The sequence below is a fragment of the Bombus affinis genome, chromosome 11 (genome assembly GCF_024516045.1).
Source record: "Bombus affinis isolate iyBomAffi1 chromosome 11, iyBomAffi1.2, whole genome shotgun sequence".
NCBI classification, from domain to species: Eukaryota; Metazoa; Arthropoda; class Insecta; order Hymenoptera; family Apidae; genus Bombus; species Bombus affinis.
Window position 1 is genome coordinate 6,793,254 of NC_066354.1, and position 14,699 is coordinate 6,807,952.

Here is a 14,699-nt window from a genome sequence, read left to right on the forward strand (position 1 = left end):
ATGGGCCACAATCAGAAGGTTATGTCGCGTCATATTAAAAGATCTATAGCTGGTCGTTTGAAGCGGCGGAGTTTCCGAACGCGCAAGGGGCGACGAAGGCCGCGTGTCTTTGGTATTTCGACGACGGAAAATTGCCAGCTACTTTCTCGTACATCGCGGCCCCTCGTTTTTACTCGTCCTGCCAGGCCATATTTTTTTCACGCTTACCAGGACTTCGTAGTCTTGAAAATTAAATTTTCCAGCCGCCGAGTCAGCGCTGCCTGCCGCGATACCCCATTGCTTCGTCACGAAACTCAACATTCGTATCCATGCAACACGCTTTCTCCTTTATATTCGATTTCTTTAATTCCTCTACTCTGATTTTAGACAAAGGTTTCGCCGTTTCCGAGGTTTCCTCTTTCTTTCGGAGAATAATAGCTATTTTAGAAGCAAAAAAGAATCGAAAAGGAATTGCAGATTTTCCGGTGCATGAAAAAACGAAAAAAGAGGACCGGAATAGTTCGCGGATAAAACACAACGAACATTCTCGTCGAACAAACGAACTCATCCGATATCGAGTTTTCCGCGTATTTTGCCGCGAATTCTAACATCAACTCGGCCGATAGACGTCAGCCGACGATTATTTCGAAGGTTTGCAACATTCGAACGAGAGAGCATAGTCACGGACGTATTTCGGCCGAGTATCGGCAGCGTGCACGAAATACTTTCTGTCGGCTGTTTGAAATTTTTTCCATTTCCCTGCCGATGCTGCCGCTAATTAAAGTTCCATTTAAGCAGCTTTTCAAACTGCTACCGTCCATTGTTTTCGCTGTCTTTAGAGGACGTAACTTCCGCGGAACGAAGTTGCCCCGATTTCGTTATGTTCCCGTTTCTGCCTGATAGCTTATTTTTGACGTCGAAACACGGAGTGACGTAAAAGGAAGTTATAATCTGACTACTCGTTTCCCTGGTGCAATTCTTTGCGCGGCTTACGAAGATATCGCGAGTAGCAAAGTATGTCCGGATTATAATCGCAAAACCTTGCAGCTGCGGTTCTACGGATGCAATTGCAGCGGACACTGTCAATATGGATAGTTACAAAGCGATTAGTTTTACCGCCGATGGCTTCATATCCGAAAGCAATATCAATAAATAGCCGGAGAGGTTCGAAAATAACGAGATTCGTGCTGCGAAGCAGCAGCTTGCCCGTCGATAATTTGTTTCATTCGTACGCTTATCCAGCGGCAAAATAAATCCGCCAACGGCCATCCGAGAATTTCATTAATATTTATCAGAGACTTTTTACATTCGAATCAGAAATTGAAAAAAAAAAAATCTGTCAACGAGAAAAATGAGAACGAGGGAAAGGCAGATCCAAATAGAAACTATAGAGATAAAAGTTAATCAGCGGGAACGTTCCTCGGATATTTTTGTTGATCGAGTACTGTATCGCAACAATTTCAAGAGAGCGGTTGAAACGCACTCTCGATGCTAGCTTTTCCGACTAAAAGCTGCTGCTGCTGCTATTGCCTCGTCTACCCTGAATTATTTCGATCGGGCATCGAGCGGTTAGAATATTTCGCCGTGCAGAGGAACTCGCCAATATCCGAGCACTGCCATTCCCCCGTCGAATTTCGCGTTCACCGTGCGCCAGCTCGAGCCTCGGTCCCTTCAGGTTTCGAATACCATTGGAACCATACGTTTCGATAATGCCGGCCACCGGCGATAATTACGACCGATATTGTGATCGACAACGGCTGCTGACACAAAAACACGGCTCTAATAAAACAGTCCAACACCGCCTCGTAAATCTTCGCATATCGTATTTTCGGCCGGCCGTATCAGCCGAGAAAATACGACAACTCGGCGTTAACATCTTTCTGGGTTACTTCCGTTCACGGTTAGGGCGTGGGCTGTAGGTTATAAACAAAGGAACTCGATTATTGACCCTTTGCCTTATAATTTTTCCTCGCATTCGCGTGATCGCGATTTATATAAGGAAATTAGCAAAATTAACGAAGAGTGGAACGGATCAGAATGGAACGACCTTCAACAGGCTTATTTTACGACTTTTCTACGAAGCAATACGGGGGATTGCAAACGGAATAAAGCAAAGGAGAATCGAATTACGCGAAATTAGAGGACCTTTTCATTGTTTAGGCCTAAACAAGGGTAGTCCAGACATATTCGTATTCGATCCAGCTGGGCGCGTTTATAATTGCAGTCGAACGTTCTCTCCAGACTGGAATTACCGCTGGAAGCACTCGGAAATAATGGAGAACCGGCAGAAACTGCGGTAAGCACACGGGTGGCGCGCGTATAGGCGCGCTTAATACGCGCGCCGAATTTACTCGAGTTAATGAAACCTCAAATCGGTTACGCTGTTAGCGTGCATCGTAATTGATCGCGATCGCTTATTTCCCCGGTACGGGGCTCCGTTAATTATCACGGGGAAAATTCGCGGCGACGCGGGACAATCGCGATACCTCGACACGGAAAAATCGAGTAATCGGCTGGAAGGCGCGCGTTTGAGATATTAAGCGCCTGCTTGCAAGCTTAGAAACTTCCCTGAAACGTTTAGTAGAAAATTACACCAAGAGAAGTCCAATAAATATTTTAAAGAAGCATTCTATGTACAATGGTAGATAGAAAAAAAGTATAAAAATATAATTTCTACTCGATGTATATTGAAACTGTGCTTGGTAAGGTACAATTAGGATTTAACAATGGACCAATGCGAACGACTATTACGCGAACGAAACTCGCGCGTCTACGCCGTGATCGTCGTCGACATCATCGAGGGTCGATAGACGCAAAATCCCGTGGCGCTAACGCGTATAATTCCAGGACGATCGCGAGCGTATCGTCCTCGAGCGATCGAGCAGGAAATCCGCGCGCGTCTGTTCCGGGCCGGATTTGTCTGGTAGCAGGGAGTATACGCGGGTCCGTATCCGTGCTGGTTAAACCCGATATAGCGGTAGGAAAGCTTCGAAACGGGAGATTTCGTACGTTTATTTGTCATATCGATATCGCGAACGGCGCGCGATGCACGGACGCAGAAGCCGTCGATTCGCACTGGATTCCGCGTCCTTTCTGGCCATGTCGCTATAAATCTCGCGACGCAATATTGCGGCAGGACGTGCTACCGAAAAAGGAGGGGGGGGGGCACAACAGACAGAAAAAGGAAGGAAAGTAAAGGGAATAAAAAAAGCAAAGAACGAAAGGAAAACAAGGGACACAAGATGGAGAAGGATAAAAAAGAGAGCGAGAGAGAAAAAGACAGCAGATAGCATTACGCAGCGACGATAACGAGAGACGGAAGCTGCAATTTACATCTCTCGGCTGGCAATCGGCCGTCGGGTGGCCCAAATTTTTGATTGCGCACCGGCGATAACGAACGCTGCCGCACGCCAGCCAGCGGCGGTAATGCGCGTTAATTAGCCGATGATAATTAGCTTCGAACGTATCGTCGTTTCCGAGGCTGGCTTCCAGTCGACACACTAGCGCACAAAGCCACCTGGCTTTGCTCTCGTTACCCGGCGTCGTTTTTCGTGACTTTAATCCACGGTCCCTGGTTATTTTCCAACCTATACCTTTTTATGGATCCAGCCTGTTCGATGGCCATGATACTTTGAAGCGCGCCGCTATGAGCCGCGCTAGATCTTGCGGTTTCGGACGAAAGTAGCAGCCAGACGGTCAGAAACGCGCGCGAATCTCTAGCGAGGAATATTTTCCGGGAAAAGCCGGTCGCCGAATCGAGGCAAAAGGCGCCGACAACTCCCCTTCTCTGTCGTATTTTCCATTATGTCCCGCAAGATTTCCCGCATCCACGGCGGTCCCTTCGAACAGCGGCCTGTGTAGCTACTCCACAGCGTAAATTGGCGGCTTTCGTCGCGACGACGGGGGGTAGTCTCCCCTTCTGTTTAATGGCGCGCTTACAAGAGCGGCCCGTTAAATTTTGTCACGCCGCACAAAGAAGCAAAGGGTGAGAGCATGTATCGCTTAACGCGCGCGCCAGACACCCCGTGGAACTGTTCACTCGCGTACCTCCTCCTACGGCGTGGTTCTCTTTTCGACGCCGCGTTTCGGGGGACTATTCCCTCGCTGCGTGAAAGTCTCTCATTTTCGCCGCGCCCTTCGCCTAACGAGGTTAATAATAATTACGATTTTAAGTAGGAGTTTATGAAATTTGTCAGGACCGCGCTTCAAACGGCACGCCCTTGTCTCCAGCTTGAGAGCACGTTGCTCGAATCACACGAAACTTTGTTAACCTTCCAACGGATCACCGTCACTTCCGTCATCATTCACATCTTCCGTCGAATCTGCTTCTATAGATAGTCAGAACGATTACAGATTCCATTCCCATACAAGTAATTGACCCGGTCGGCTAATTTTCTTGCAGCATCGGAAACTACTTGCACATCGGAATTCGGTATCCAATTTTCCTCTCTGTAATCTCAGACCGTTCGAATCAAAGCTCGTTGCACGCCACTCCCAAGGTTGTTCGGGTGGCGTGGCCGCGCACCCACTGGCTGCATTATCGAATTATCCAGTGGGTATGGGCCTTTGACCGAGGCACTCGGCTTCTCGAAAGGGCGATACAGGGCGCGAGTCGTGGCGGGACAGGAAAAAAAAAAAGAAAAAAAAGAAAGCGAGATAGGGCGAGAGGTCGTTAGGTCGGGAGTGTTATTTTACGATGGGCAGTCTTTCGGTCCTTAGAACCGAGGGTTTCCCCTCTAGTTTGGTCACCGGTCGGAGACGTCGTCGTGGCGATCCTTTCATTAAGGCGCCGATCAAAGGGAGTCCTTCTCGCTCGAGCTGTGGCCTCGTTTGCTCTCGCGAACGCGACAGGATAATCGTTTTAGTAGAGTTGCACGGACCTGCCGTGTTCTCCTGAACGACAAAGCGACCAGGAAGAAGGGCCACCTAAAGAGCAGGGAAATGGCTGCAGCTCTGGGACAAAGGAGTCGAGGAAAAGAGGAAAAAATCTCGGACAACGCCTCGCTAATTTACGCCCAGCCTCCGAACAATCCGTCCCGTGCTTTCAGGAATATTTCGAATTTCACTGCACTGTGAAAAATCGTCCGGTTGATCTTTGAACCTTGGAAAGGACGTATCGAATACTGTAACAGTATAAATACTGTAAAGTCCAATTTACATAAGAGACTGGATGAAATTAATTTTGGTTGAGGTTATGTTGCCAGAGTGCACGGAAGCGAAGGAAATGTTCGACCCCACCTCTAGCGGGTAATTAACAATAACGATAACCCTTTCTTGCAAGGCTGTCGTGCGTTAACGAGCAAGAACTCGCTCGATCGGTCGATGTGGTTAGGGGTGAACGTGCTGAAAACAAGTTCCCTTCTTGAGGGTCCTGCCAGGTCTCGTTCTGTGCATCCGGGTGGATGACTTTTTACACGTCGATTTTTTCTCGCCCATTTCCGCGATTTTGATATATCGACACTAGGAAGGCAGTCTTTCATCCGTCAGTTTTTAACAATACGCTGGCTATATTATGGAATACGATGTATACGATGCTGTAATAGAAATGATCGATTACGAAGAAACATTTTTACAACGGAGAAACTTTATTTATCATATTCGAAAAGATTTTATTTCCAGTTTATGGACGGTATCTAGTTTCCCATCTGTCAACAACACAGTTAGCCTTAAACGATCGTTAATTAAAGACGCGTGGCTCATGCTCATTCTCGAGTGGCATTTCAGAGCGGATCGATTCATGCGTAATGAACGACCGCAAAACTCGACCGCTGTCCGGTGCATATGTATCGATACAGGTGCAGCTGACCCGACAGACCAGAACGATCCTTTGATATCAGCCGATTATCGTACCGTGGTGGATTTCGCAATAGCCCCGCCGCATCGCACTCGCTTGCAATCGACAGGGTCGCGGTTTATTGGTCGTACCAGCGTTTCCAGTGTCCTAATGTGTTCTTAACGTTTCGTTGCTCTTTAACGAGCGCTTTCTCTTGCCGCTTTTCAGAAATTCCATCAGGTCTAAAGATAGCTACGCGCTTTATCCTTACACGATGATCAAAAGCTTCGTATTTAAACCGAATGGAATCGATGGCTTTCAAGCAGATCGAACCAACGAATTTTTGCGATCCAACCTTCTAACCTGCTTGATGAACTCGTTTGGAGGATTGCTCGCGTGCAAGCTGATCGTACAGAGAAAGAAATAAAAATTTATCCTTGTTGGTTGGAAGATTGGAAGAGATATTGAAATGGATGATAAACTCCGGTACGGAAGAAATCCAGAAGAGCGATGTACTGCTCGATATCTGAAATCGAAGCGCGGCGGATGAATCGACGCTGGTTTAAAGCACGCTATGGTACAGACGTCAAATTCGGATATGGAAGGTCGGCGCCATACGTAACGCCAAGCCAGGATACCTTCGTATGATCCGAAAGTTGCGACGGAACTCGTGCTTCGATATTTTACTTCCCTCGGAATTTTTCCCCACTAAATCGCGCATCCATCGAAAATGGCGAGCTTCGTTAATGTTTCATCTCGTTCAATTGGAAATCGTAGTAAGAGAGTGAAAAATTTCCAACGGATCGAAGCCTGTGTCTTAGGAGACATCTTAATTCCGAGAAAACAGGAAGCGGCGCGTAAACACGGAAGAACGTTTTCGGTCGTTTCCTCCGTGGATGAATTATGAATTTGCAGCGGAGCATCGCGATCCTTCCATCGAGCGTAATGCTTTCCCGATATCTGGGCTGACTGCGAGCGAATAAACCGTGCACGACGACGAACGTTCCCCCGGCTTCTCAAAGGAGAGGTATGTGCCATGCTTCCGTACCAACTTCCGGGGAAATATTTCAACGCGTCGCGCTCTTTCGCCGCGACCGCCAGACTTCCAGCGACGCGATCTATTCCGCGCGAACGTTTCCACAGATCGATACTCAATAGATTCGACTCCCACGAGTTACATTCCCCGTTAACGCGGTCCTTCTCGCGGATGTTTTGTTTTACCGATTTCAACATCGTCGAGGACGATTCTCCATTCCTTTTTTTTTTTTGGAAACGAGCAATTCGCACGGTGAACCATCGTTTCGAAATTGCATCATTGCTACATCTTCGTAAAGCGAATGAACAACGTCATTCGTTGGATACTTTTGCCTCGATTTACGTTTTTGAAATAAAATTCTGCTACACAGCTTCGTAATATTAAACCTTTAAATACCTAGTTGTACCGTGTATAGTAATATGTATTTACAGAAATACCTACTTTATGAGTGGACAAACTAGTCTTTAAATGAAAATCGTTAATTTATCGGGCAAATTGCAACAACCACGTATCCGGAGAACGATTTTTGTCCAGTTAATGGCCACGAATTCTCGAATACAAAATTTTTCACCTTTCGAAAACATTAAATACACCGAACTCTCCACCAACGTTATTTCCTGTGTAGGAAAAATGAATTTCACACTGGAGAATTGATCGTCGACGAATTTCGAGCTCGAGTCCATCAAGCACGATTCGCGCGGGTAATTTCGCCGCGGTCTCTCTCTCCCTCGGCCAATTTCGTCTCAATATCAATTCGAGGCTTTTTAAAGCTCGCCGGCGGCGCATTCTCGACGCGATTTCCGCGCTTCCTCCTTTCGTCCTCCCCGTAGCCGCTGGGTTCCATGGTAAATTAAGCAATTTCGCCGCGCCGTGACGTAGCCACGCGTCACTAACATCCTCTCGTTCGCGAGTTCCAATGCCGGGGACGCTTCTTCCCCGCTGTTGGGGATCGTACAAACCCCCGTGTATCGGCAACCGCGATTCCAATGCCTGGGGATCACTCGAATGCCTCGATATCATATATCTTGGCCAACCTTTTCACTGGGGAATTCGGTTTCTGGATTTCGAATATCCACGGTGATAGCTTCTCAAGCGAAAGTAACGTTCCCTGGCTGTGAGTAACTTCATGGATAAGACACTTCTTTTCGCGTAACGAATGGTTCGTACGCTTTACGTGGCTACAATGTGTTTTATTAAAACGGGACGATGAACGAGCAAGATGGTCGATCTTATGATGTCAAGTTTCTCGTGTGTTAAAAAACTATAAACGAGACGTATCGATACAGCAACGATTAGCCTAAGAAAATCTACAACCACGTCCCTTAATTTTAAGTAACAGTTATAATGAACCGTTATGTAAAACAGCAATCATTCATTGGTACAACATACGTCCAAAATCTCGAATAATTCACACTTGAATAATTCATTCAATAATTCTAAGGATAAGAGGCAGATGAACGGTACAAACTTATTGTACGACCTATGTTACGAAAGATTGCCCATCCGTGATCTTCGTTAAAAGATGATGTCTAAAAATCTGCGAGAGTCTACGATGTATACTCGCTATTATACAAAATACTGTTACAACCATCGAGCGGAATACCGCAAAGCTTCCACATCACAATTCTCAAATTAAAGCATCGTTCCGAAAACCTACGACAAAGAAAGCCATCCTACCTATCTACCCGGGGAAGGAAGGTCTGCTTAAAGCTTCCATTGAGCGGAACCGCGAGCCAAAGAAGGGAACTGGTTTCCGTCTTCCAGTCCATCGCATCGGATTTCAACGCACGATGATCGACAGAAGCCGCGGCAAGATAGGCAGACTTCAATGGAATATCATCCTCTTAGCGGCAATCTTAATCGTATTTAAAAGTTATTCGGTGCAACCTGTCTGTCGGAGGGTTCGTTTCGGGCCCCTACGCTCCCTCGCGTCCTCTTCCGAGATTTCCGCGATCAACCCCTCCCACCTCGTCGTTCTCGAAAGCAACCGCAGTACGAGCTCTTTGATAGCTCACAAAGGAAATTAATTCGTCGGAGCGAAGCCCCCGCGCAAGATTTCCGCGTGTCCGAGGCTGCATCGAACAAAACCGGCGCGATCCGCGACGGAGGCTGGTTAGAAGGCTTTGGAAGAAAAGCCTTTACAGGGATTGGGGAGGAAAGCGGAGCATGAGTGAAAGAGGATAACATTGGTAGCGATTCGTGCGTCGCTTCCTTCGTAATTCGAAGCATCGCTCTCGTTACCCTTGGGCGCCAGTCCTTCCAAAGATATCGCATAAAAGACTCTCGATATCGATTTAATTACCGTATCTTCTTGCGCTTCGTCTTTCTCCGTCTTGCTCTACTTCGTGAAAATTCTCGCAAGATCTACTTTAGGATTTTTTGAAGTTGCTAAAGGGGCAAGTTTCTTTCGTACAACGGAATCGTCTAACGATCTTTGATCGGGTGAAATAGACGACAGTTAACGGAAAAATCGAAGTCACTTTTAGCGATCACACGCTGTCGATGGATTCTATATTCTACGGCTCGATCGGGAGTTGGAAAATTTTCTATGGAAATTCGCGCTAGCTCCCCGGAGATCTTTGATTGATTTCGTGCTGCGACGTACTTCCTCGAGAAGGGTCTCTCGCGCATCTAAAACATATACCTCCATCGAACTATTTCTCTTCGCGCGAAACAACCTTATGGGGAGAAATAGTTGTTGCAACTTTGCTGGGAAGTTTGTCAGGAAGAAGTCGGTGGCGTTCGAGGCACAAGCATGCAACGTGGCACGCGCAATATCGAAGTTACACGATGAGCAGAATCCTCCGATGTTACGATAACGGGCGCCAACGATGGCGTGGATGGCCGATTGTGCTTTTAGCCGGAGAGAACGGTGCGTTACGGTGCCGATAACGCGGAACTACCCTCGACCGCATCGCCCCGCGTCGTTACGTAAAAATCGGCGACTTTTCGCTAAAACTCCACTCTACTCGTATAATGTATCACGTACTCCGTGTAAGAGCTTCTTCGTGTCTAATGAATAAACGAAATCGACCATCGAGACTAAATCTTCGTACGGATAAAAATTTCTCGAAACCTGTTGTCCTGTTAATTTTTAAACTGGTAATTCTAAATCGTAGAGAGCGTCGCCTAATTTTTTAGATAGTTAATTTCGCTATTGCAAAATGAAAATTCTCATAATTTGGTAATAGACGCAGAATTAGCTATCTTACAGCAAGATCTTAAGCTGGTTTATGTATCGACGATCGAGCGATTTTCCTCGGGAAACCGGCTCGCACGGTGGAGACGGTGCGGCGGCACCCACGTAGGCAGATGGAGTCAGGACAGCGTGAGATGCGCGTTATTCTCATCTGGCTTGTCCCATAGACTGCATCGAGGTAGGAAGGATGCCAGGCTGAAGCTGTTCACCGGAGGTTCTCGGACCTCCCCTCCTTCTCTTTCTCTCACCCTCTTTCTCCCTGTTTCTCCTTCAACTTCATCCCGTAGCTCGTCCTCTGTCATCGAGAATCACGGATGCTTCTTCGGCGAACCGCAGCCACGATATTACGTAATTGGATTCTCGCGGTAGATTCTCTCCCTTTAAAGGGCCGAGCGATTCCATTGACACGGCCGATTCGAGGATAATTCGAAAGGGGTTCGAGTGGCTCCAGATGCTGTTCCGCGACTCCGAGAGCCTCGACAACGGAAGGTACAAAGGAGACGAGGAGAAGAGGATGGCCCTTGTTCGAGAGTCGTCCAAGGGCTCGCCGTACCCTGCCGCAGATTAAACGGAGCTTAATTCATAGATTAATAATAAGACCGGGCAGACACACTCGACTCCGCTAACGTTCGCTCGGTCCGATTAATCGGCCTTCCTGATTCGATTTGCCGATTCGAGAGACGGTCGTGGCTTTGGCCTTGCCCTCGACACCGACATCGACCGTCGCACTCATCCCTCGATGTCTCTTTTAACGGTGAATCGGTGAAAGAGAATTTATGGAAAGACGAGAAGGCTATCGGTCTTCTGTCTGTCTTTCCGTCAACTTTAAAGAAACTCTCAACTGTATTAACATTTAGAGTTTTCAAAGGGATACCGATGTTCGTGTATTCAACAGACAAATGTTTCCACACTTTTCGACCATTAAGCGCCACTAGAGTCCTATAGCGACGATCGGCGAAGAAAGGATCGCAAAATCCCCCCCTGAAACGGCCTGTCGTCGCATCCGCCGGACAAAGGAACGTCTCTCTCGTCTCGATAAAACCGTCACCGGTCGTTTTCAGTCAGACCGACGTCCATTATGCCGCTAACCGCTTGTATAAAATGTCGCGAGCTACAAAAGTGGTTCAATTCATCCTGTTCCTACTAGACTAGCTACAAATTCGTTGCTCCGTGACGATTATATCGTTCAAGAGCCCCGCCCAGGCTCCTGGGACAGCGTAGATAATACAAACGGTAGAACGCGAGGGAGGCAAATTTAAGAAGAGCGGGGGTCGGGAGGGTGGGGAAGGATGGTCGGCCAAGCGGAAGCTTATAATTGTACCGTGGACGTGGCTTTCCAGACAGAACTAGATCCAAGGGCTGCGACGAATCTGCGGGACGCCATTATCGGACGGACCAGGTGTCCTGTCGACGCCTTAGACGATCGTCTTCCTTTCCACCGAGAACTGGTTTGTGTACACGTCGTCGCCGACATAAAAAGAATTAACTTTCTTTCTTGCCGACATAAAGGTGGTTCTCTTCTCCTTTCGTGCGGTTACGCGCCAACCGAACCGCGTCTGGGCCAACCCGCGAAACTCTGATATCTCGAAAATGCCCCTAACTAGCGATAACAGCTCGCGTAAGTTAAACGGTTCCGTGAGAGAACGCGGTTTCCAGGGACTATAATTAGCCGTTTATCGTTCGATGTTCGATTCGTATTAAGGCACTTGAACGCTTCTCTCTTTAACGAGATAGCGCAACAACATCCTCTTCTTGGTCGTAGGTTAATCGTATCGCGATGTAATTCCCGAACAGATCGCCACTAATTCGAACGCAACTGTCGCGAAAGGAATTTCTCGTGAAACAAAATATTTGCTCCAAGTACAAGAGCGCGAGAGTGCAAACACCATACACCGTGTAAATCACGGACGGATCATTCGGTCAGCGGTGCATCGACGAGAGCCCTGAAGCGTGACGCCAGTCATTGTACCGATACGGGCTCCGACCTCTCGAGCTCAACGAAGCCGAAACCACGTGTTTTCGTCGTTTATCCACAATGACCAGTGTTTGTGATCTCAGAGAGGAACCGTGTGTTCTCTCCAGGCCCCTTTTCACGACGCTCCTTCCACATGGCTGTCGAAGCGTGAATCGAACGCGGCCGGAAGCCTGCGGTGATCGCGTAGTTGTCAGAAATTGCGGCCTCTGTCCGGTTTCCTTCAGTCGTTCTAGCCCCAGTGACGCCTAGCCGCCAAGGAAAAATCGCGACGGGGGTAAATGAAAAGGAAGGGAATGGCTCTCTTGACGCGCGCAGAATGCCGAGGGGAAGGTAAGTTATTGGCCACTGTTCGTGGGATGCTGTTTGCAAAGCTGCGTTAACGCCGACCAGGGATATATAAAGAAGACGACTCAATTGTTCAGGGAACTGGGAAGCAATGGGAAGATTCTGGGGTGGTATTCACCGAGGGTTGAGAAATTAGTCTCTCAGATATAGTGTTATGTAGGAAATTGGGGAGCTTCTTTGGCAAGGGAAAGTAGAAAAAGTCTACCTTTGTAATGACATCGGGACAGAAATTCATAAATGATGATGATGGATAAAAATATCTACTTCTATCTAATCTTCGTACTCTTCTACGTCTGTCATAATCTTGGCGCTGTCTTGAGATAAATATAGAATAACGCCAGAGAAGAAATTCATAGGCGAAGGGAACAATAGAGATAAAAATATTTCTACCATCATCGTACTCTGTACGAGTAGAAAGGCGACAACGTTTTGTCTGAAATTTCCGACCAAATAGAAGCAGCGATGTCTAAACGTTGCCGAGGACTCGTAGCCAAACTGGTATGCAAAAGGATCAGCTTATTCACGGTTACCGGTTCGTCAAGCCGCATAGAAAAAGTTGCGGTTGAGTCACGCGGGGAAAAACTCGAGCGTCTTCGCACCTGCGGTTCTCCCTCACGGCCGGTGGGAATAGCGGGAGATCAACGATTTCGGCGAATCATTAATGACACGACGCGTCAGGTCGTTAGAGGAGTTAGCCTAGCGTGATCGAATCGGTGAATGCGAAAACAGACAATGGGCGCCGAAGATCCTGGCTCGTGGGGCGGCGAAGAAGCAGGGGACACCTGGATGTCTAATTACCTACATCCCCTGGCTATCCCGTGGACCGTAGGCAATCCTGTCCTCGTTAAAGAGGGTGCTCATCCTTTTGCCGATCGAGCATTTGCGTTTCGAGTCGACCACGCGTACCTGCATCATACTCATCACTTACCTTGCTTCCGTATCGTTTCAAAATTTAACCATTTATTTTTAAAGTATGCTACTACACGCATAAGCGTTAGATACGTGGCACAGTTTCGATGGACGCTTTATGCAAAGGAACTTTTTCGCGGTCCGTACGAAAGCAGCCGAACACTCTGGTTTATCTGGAAAAAGCGATTCAACGAGATAGACGATCGATAAGATCGGTGATAACCGGTGCTCTTCCGAATATTTCCCATCGACGATCACCAAACGCGTTCTTGTTCCTCCGGTGCACCTGAGACGCGCTCTTTAACGACTACTCCCTTTTCCCTAAAGACGATCGAGACCGAACAACCGGGAGGGGGCTGGGGAATAAAGAGAACGCTCGTTATGTGAACAAAAACAACATTTCCGGAAAACCGGATCGTCCATGCTTCTGGTGGCAATTTTTCGCGATTTTCGCGGGTAATAACGTGTCCACGGCTGCGACAACCAGAAGATCCGTTGCGGGGCGTTCCGATTTTTTCCCTTTTTTGTTTCTCGCCGACAAAATATTCCGTCGGGCAGCGCGACGTGCTTTACGACGCGGCCCGTCTGACAATGCAGGTGCGTCCTATATTCACCGACATTCTGCTCCCAATTCCCATTTCCCCGTGGCTTTTTCCCATTTTTCCGAGGTTCTTCGTGATCTCGAATAGGGAGGAGGGGTAGGAGGAACGGCGTGACGGATGAAATCGGTGAAAGGGAGGGGAAAAATTAGTCGAACGCAGGAATGCCCGCAGGACAAACAGCGCGAACGCACCGCGTACCTGGCCTCGTTCGCGAATGCGACAGCGCGCGTCCTGAAGGGCCAATCAATTTTTCTCCTATCTACGCCCCATTCCAATTTTTCTCTCCCTCTCTTTCACTTTCTCTGCCAGCCCATCCCTCTCTTCGTCTTCCCTGTTTTTTTATTTTCTATTTTTTTTTTTTATTTTATTTTTTTCGCGAAAACCCTTCGGCAAGCCACGGCGACACAAGGGTCGAACACAGAGGAACCATTCATCCATCGAAATGACCCCAGAGGCGCCAATCAAACGCGTCGCCTCACCCTGAATACTCAATAGAGATATAGAGATACTGCAGCCAGTACGTCAATATTAATCGGAGGATGCACCGTACTCTCGATTCCTCATCGATCCTAGCCTCGCCCCTTGCCTTCCTCTCTGTCCTCTTCGATTTCTATTCTCCTATTTCTAACCGTCCCAACGCTCGCCGTGTGCTACTCTTCGCGTCTTTCGAGTGCCTCCGATTATTCGTCAACCGACGTTTCGCGGCAACCGTGTTTTTCTTCTTTCGATGGCAAGTTCGATGAACTCGAACGAGATCGACCGTCTGACATTGCGTTTTCCGTGGGTTAAAAATCGAAGGAACCTTTCTTCTTCTTCCCATATTTTCCTTTTTAGTGAAAATAGTAATCGAATGTTTCGGTGTAAACAGGACTTTGACTAAG